We start from the raw sequence: 7,230 nt of genomic DNA, 5'->3' as shown, positions 1-7,230 counted from the left end.
CATTTTAGTTATTGATTTCCAAAGTTTAATAAAAGATTGTTCAGTTTTCAGAAAATAACATCTAAGCATTTGCAACTTTTCAGGATTGATGAATGCCTAAAAGACATGTGACAGTAGTAGATATTTAGTGCGATTCTGTTTCAAAATTTAGCAATATTGTTATTGAACAACATTGATTTTGCATAGGTCAAACCAATCAACAGCTTCATATCATAGCAACTACAACCTTGTTATATAGCAATATTGGTAAATTTTAAAACATAATCGCACCCACTAAAATGAGGTTATTAATACGTATATCACCTGAGCCTATTGCACATCTTATATTAGTCAAATTTCAAGTCTGCCCGAAATTCCGTGCTCCCAATAGTACTTGCAGTGTAGATTATTGACCGCAAAATTCTAATTTCTAGGATAATTAGAAATATGGTTTATTGAGAATATGCTATACGATGGACCAGCTTTATAGCGCAGTTCAATCATTATAAACAGTGGTGTGAGTTGTGTCACAAACTTCAACACAGTGCATTAACCTACTTGAATTTTTAGCACTTGCTTCCCATATAGCCACCAATAATAATGATTAATGACAATCCCATCAGCAATACCGACAAAATCATAACAGAAGCACCAGTAAGATATATTGACGTCGAACTCGGAAATAATAAAACTGACAGTGACCAAATCATTCCTGAATTATTCTCTAAAGTGGACCAATGTAACACTAATATTTATAATAATTGTAATTTTACGGAATAAATTATGCTATAAAGCAAACAAGTTATGTAATTATGTTATCAATAACAATAATTTATATTTAAAAAAAAATGCTGATAATTATTAAAATGTTTTGTACAATGGCCGGCAATAAAAACTAGCCATCACTTTTCTGTAACGTCAAAATCTAAATGTGTAATTAATGCTTTAATGACACTGATATTTAAATTATGGCTAATTTTTTTTGCCGGCCACTGTACTGTACTCTAAAAAACGCGTGCGACAAAATGGTATCTTATAAAACTCGTATAATAAATTACTATTTTCTACTTTGCTATCATAAAGAGCATTTTGTAAAACCAAAAGTAGTGTCACGAAGGAAGTTTTTGTGAAACTGTTTTTGTTTTTTGTTAATTCGTGTTATGTTGGTATTGCTACAATAGCACGCTGGCCGGCTCCGGCATCTCTAGCGAGCTCCAATTAAAACATTCGATATTTGACATAAATTTCACAGAAATGCCACCCAACTCATGCCACACAAAAGTTCCTAGATTATTTCATAATTAGATTTTTGAGTTTTTATGAAATTAATGCGACCAAAGTAGAAAAAATAGTATATTACACTCGTTTTATAAGACGCACTGTGACATTCGTTCTGTTGGAGCACTCATCATTGTGTTCGTCGTGTCACAATCAAGCGTCTTATAAAACTCGTATAATAATGTAAGTACTATCGCTGGCCAAAAAAAAACCTCATACACAGATGACAGAACAACAGATCCAAAAATTAAAAATTTAAGTTGTGAAAACATCGCTTTTTTAATAAAGGTTATGCATGCATAGGTTTGATTTTTTGTATTTATTGGTCAATAAAAATTAAAGAAATACATTTATCGGAAAAATAATACAGGAAATGTGATTTTTTACATTGAAATTAAAGTAACGTATGAACACCTTAATTTTAAAGTTACTGTGAAAGAATAAATTAAGGTTGCGCGCACAATTTTCCCATACTCCACCAGACATTGCTCCTGCACTCCACTAGAAATTTTTGACATTGTTCGGGAAATCGCAGCTCCCTTGATCTAAAGTGTAAGGTAACGGTGTATTTCCCAGTTTGGGAGGCCGAAATAGTTATTTTCATATGAGTACCGCTGTCATATCATTTTTAAGGTAAGATGCCGAAGTTTGAAGCAAGGAGGGTCAGCCGAGGGATGCAAAACAGGCCGAATACCTGAAAACTGACAGTGTACGAATATTGAATCACGTTTTTCGTGTTTGTTTGGGCAATATCTTGAAAATATTAATTAATTGTAAATTTTGTGGTTATCTTTGACAGATGTCAAGTTAGGTATTGTAATGGTCAGAAAATGATTGATAAATTAAGAATTTTAATTTTTAAAATAATTTCAACGAAACGTTTTAAATACCGTTCATTTGTGACGGAAATGCTGGTCAGTTGTAAATTTTATTAGCAATGTTGCTGCGTTTGAAAACAACTCTCCCACACCATTTGAAACGGATTTGAAACGTATTCGTGAAAGGAATTTTTGGATATCTGTTGAGAGCACCTTTGAAAGTTGACACATGCAATTATGTTCCCACCTCAATAACAGGATTATTTAGTTTTATAGGTAGTTTAGTTGTAATTTACAAAAGCTCTTGCGCGTTAACTAAAGGCCAAAAGCAAATAAAAAAAATTCTTCATGGTCCATGATTACCCTAAATTGTGTACCTTCTTTGGTGTCCGACCTTTTTGACACACCCGATATCTGATTTTATGTTATATAGTTATTTAATAAACTAGTTTGTTAATGAAGGCGATTAATAATCGAAACTGTTTAAAGCACGAACGAGTGTAGCGAGTGAGTGGCTTTAATAGTTGAGATTATTAATCGCCCATTAACAAAACAATTGATTACAAAATTTTTTCGTTGACCGCAAACTGTTTTTTGGTGACAAATTTTGAAATTAAAGCCAAATCAAAACCAATTTCATCTTTTTCCATAAAGATAACACCTTATAAATACCTTCATTCTTTTTTTTTTTGTTCTCAGGGTAGCCCATTTTTAAATTTTTCAAGACTTTCTATTCACTTTTCCACAAAGAGTGTCAGAAGACGTCAACTCCATTCACATTCAATTTCACGTAAAAATCACGGTTGCTAAGGAAACCTAGTTACCTTTGAAAAATATGACATGCCAATTATAACCAAAAATGTCGGTTTTTGAAAAAGTGAAATTGTAATTGTGCAGTTATGGAGCTATAAAATATAGAAAACCCTGCTGCACTACCTGCTGTAGTGTTGGTAAGTGCAAACAATGCATGTTCGAGGTTGTTTATACATCAAAATTTAATCAAAACGTCAAAATCGCAAAAATCGTTGATTAATGAAAAATAGTGTATTAATGAGGTCCATTAATACACTATAATTTAGACAAAATAATTCATTAATATTGAAATTAACAAGCGGTCAACGGAAATAGTTATTTAATAAACTAGTTTGTTAATGAAGGCGATTAATAATCGAAACTGTTTAAAGCACGAACGAGTGTAGCGAGTGAGTGGCTTTAATAGTTGAGATTATTAATCGCCCATTAACAAAAGAGTTGATTACAAAATTTTTTCGTTAACCGCAAACTTTTTTTTTTTGGTGACAAATTTTGAAATTAAAGCCAAATCAAAACCAATTTCATCTTTTTCCATAAAGATGAGACCTTATAAATACCTTCATTCTTTTTTTGTCCTCAGGGTAGGCCATTTTTAAATTTTTCAATACTTTCTATTCACTTTTCCACAAAGAATGTCAGAAGACGTCAACTCCATTAACATTCAATTTCACGTAAAAATCACGATTGCTACGGAAACCTAGTTACCTTTGAAAAATATGACATGCGAATTATAACCAAAAATGTCGGTTTTTGAAAAAGTGAATTTGTAATTGTGCAGTTATGGAGCTATAAAATATAGAAAACCCTGCTGCACTACCTGCTGCAGTGTTGGTAAGTGCAAACAATGCATGTTCGACGTTGTTTATACATCAAAATTTAATCAAAACGTCAAAATCGCAAAAATAATTGATTAATGAGAAATAGTGTATTAATGAGGTCCATTAATACACTATAATTTAGACAAAAGAATTCATTAATATTGAAATTAACAAGCGGTCAACGGAAAAATATATTCATAACGTAATTCATAATTCTCAAAAGTATTTGCGGAAAATGTTCATAACCACAAATATTATAATAAATAATGCCCTTATAATTTTGACATTTATTTTAGATAATTGTGAACTCGCAAACATTCGGCTGCGGAGCATATCTTCGAATTTTTCACAAGTTAATATTTGTCAGATCTTGACATCTATCTTTATTAGACGTAAAGACTAACAAAATGTAACGTGAAACTATTTGATTGGCTACGTTATTTTTTAAAATAGTGTAAGGAATTGAATATTATGGTAAGCTTATACGTGAATCTTATGATTATAAGCATAAGGGAACATTTTATAAGTAAAACATTGTCTACCGCAAACAGGTTATTTAGTTATACAGGGTTATTCACGTAAGATGACGAGCCTGATCAGGTAAAAATGCAACCCAAAATACACTTTACGAAGCATTCATTGTGTTTTGGCATTTAAAAATTAAATCAGGAATCCAAGTAGGTATTCTATTAATTTGAAAGGTATATCCTTTACTGTAGTTTTCGTTCATATTTAGTATTTGAAAAGGTTTTCGAACGATAACAGAATCGATATGATTCTACTTACCCATTACTTTTGTGATTTTAATTGCTTATTATTGTTATTAAATCATACTTTGTTGAGATACGTATTTTTCTGTCCCATCTTGACATTCATTAGGCTGACGTGCAAAGCTGTCTATGTTTTATGTGCATTATGATAATGCCTAATAATGTAATAGGGATCGAGATTCCTTTGTGCATTGTCTTTTGGGTTGCATTTTTACCTGGTCAGGCTCGTCATCTTACGTGAATAACCCTGTATACCACTTTCATGTTATGTATCTCGGAAAACGAACCCGAAATAGTTATTTGTGTATCAAGGCCCAAAAAGTGCCTCTTTTTCGTCCGAGTCTGAGTTTTCTAGTTGAGGCGCAGCCGAGACTTGAAAACAGGCGAGGACAAAAGGCACTTTTTGGCCGAGGTGCACACAAGGTTCGTTTAAGTAAACATTTTGAAGAACATCAATTAATTGTAAATTTTGTGATTATCTTTGACACATGCCAAGTTAGGCATATAAATTGAAAAGTTTAAATATTTACAAGTTATATACCACTTTTCACGTTATGTATCTTAGGAAACGAACACGAATATTTTATTTATTTAATTATAATTCATAAAAATCATTGAATAAAGGAGGTCGGTTAACATGACTTTTCATTAATATGATAATAAAAATTATTTTGATGCAACATATTTTCCTTTTTTTCTCGGAAATTTTGTTATCAAAGGTGGCTTTTCGGATTGTTTGTCACCATGTAAACAATCTCATAACGGCCGCAGTCCGTTAAGGGCGGCCCTTATGAGCGGCCGTTATGACTAAATCACTATAGCAACGTAGATCTAAACTTTATTTTTCAACATTTTTACAATTAGTACAGTTAATATTTACTGTTATGGGACACCCTGAATTATTAGAAATCTATATGTCACCAGCAGATGTAGATGAGATGGAAGATGCATCAACGCCTTGGATCGACTGGTTCAGCCATAAATCCTTGCAACATTTAAAGGTCCATTCACAATGACGTTAATGTTACGTCGATGTTAAAACGTTAATGTTAACGTTAGATCTAGAAATTCAAAATTACATGTATTTCAGTGTAGACCGTTCACAATGGCGTTATGATGAAAGTTAATGTTACATGATATTGTTAGCGTTAACGTTAGACCCAGAAATGTTCTGGATTCTTAACGTTACATTCTAACATTAGCCAACGGAAATTAATAAAAAAAAATACTAAAATACATGTAATTAGATCTAACGTTAACATTAACGTTTTAACATCGACGTAACGTTAACGCCATCGTGAAAGGGCTGTTACTTCACAACTGTTAACTTTTTCGACATAGAATCTTCAACGTACTCGTAGCTCTCAGCGACTGATAAAACCATTATCCATTATCATCAATATACAGTGAGCGGCAAAAGTATGGAATAAATTCCTTAAAAATTAAACAATTTTTTTTTCAAAAAAATCTTTGGACAGGTCAATTTTAGTTTATAAAAATACATATTTTAGTACCAAAGAAAATTCCAAGCAGTCATTTGTTTTCGAGTTATGACGTCATTGATAGTTTTTTTAAATGGAAACCCCCTATTTTTTTTCTTGATTCTGATATCCCTTTTAATTGTCTAAATGACAGTATAAAAATTTTGTTATCTTACATAAGGAAATTTTTGAGAAAAAAAAATAATAAAGTTGGAAAAATTAAATTTTATAAAGAACAAAAACAAGTCAAAAAATCAAATAGGTAAATCAAACAGTCAAATGTCACTGTCAATTTCATTCGTATGTGTTATTTGTTTTACAAAACGTTTTCGAAAATGACTCATTTATCAGAAACACAACGTATAGAAATTTTAATTTTGATTGGGTGCGTGGATAAAACTAGATAAAACGAAAACAGGGAGAATTTCTTGATAAACTTGCTTATTGTCAACAAGCTGGAGGATGGCAATTCGAACATTGAATTCCATAATTTTAAGTACTTACTAACACAGTTTTTGACTCGTTTTTGTTTGTTATAAAATTTATTTTTTCCAACTTTATTATTTTTTTTTCTCAAAAATTTCCTTATGTAAGATAACAAAATTTTTATACTAACGTTTAGACAATTAAAAGGCCTATCAGAATCAAGAACAAAAATAGGGGGTTTGTATTTAAAAAAAACTATCGATGACGTCATAACTCGAAAACAAATGACTGCTTGGAATTTTATTTTGTATTAAAATATGTATTTTTATAAACTAAAATTGACCTGTCCAAACATTTTTTTGAAAAAAAATGTGTTTAATTTCTAATGAATTTATTCCATACTTCTGCCGCTCACTGTATTAACCAAGTCAGTGTCATTTACTGACAAATGTAAATTTTTTCCTTTATTTGCAAGGAATCTTTCAACATCGACACAATGGTCCACAAGGAAGACGGCGCAAAGCATTGTGACAACTCCTGAACATACGCAAGGATCACTTATTCATTAACACTATTCACATTCTTCTTATGTCGCCACTCCACGAAATCCGAACATCTTCGGGAATATTTTGGTCGCAATTTTTTATTTTCATTAGTTTATTTTCAACGGAAAGTTAAACGTTGAACAAATTTCGCAAATTACATTGGAACAACTTTTTTCACAAACAACGGTTGACATGACGACATACTGCACACACTTAATAATCATTCGGTTTTTTAATTGTGAACGAATCGTAGAGATATTACAAAAACTATTGTATAATACACATCCGTTAGGTCCTTTACT

At 31.4% G+C, this 7,230-nt stretch overlaps 1 long non-coding RNA gene across 1 annotated transcript in view; it reads right to left on the bottom strand.

Annotated features, from left to right (window-relative positions):
* Positions 1-1,943: 1,943 nt before the first annotated feature.
* The window catches only part of LOC138138755 (uncharacterized), a 104,383-nt gene continuing 99,096 nt past the window's right edge, over positions 1,944-7,230 (bottom strand). The window contains exon 3 of the long non-coding RNA XR_011162101.1: positions 1,944-1,958. This is a non-coding gene — a long non-coding RNA (uncharacterized lncRNA). The remainder of the gene's footprint in view (positions 1,959-7,230) is intronic.

The sequence above is a fragment of the Tenebrio molitor genome, chromosome 1 (genome assembly GCF_963966145.1).
Source record: "Tenebrio molitor chromosome 1, icTenMoli1.1, whole genome shotgun sequence".
Classification (NCBI taxonomy): domain Eukaryota; kingdom Metazoa; phylum Arthropoda; class Insecta; order Coleoptera; family Tenebrionidae; genus Tenebrio; species Tenebrio molitor.
Note: the sequence above shows the minus strand (reverse complement) of the source record. Positions and strands in the feature narration are given on the sequence as shown.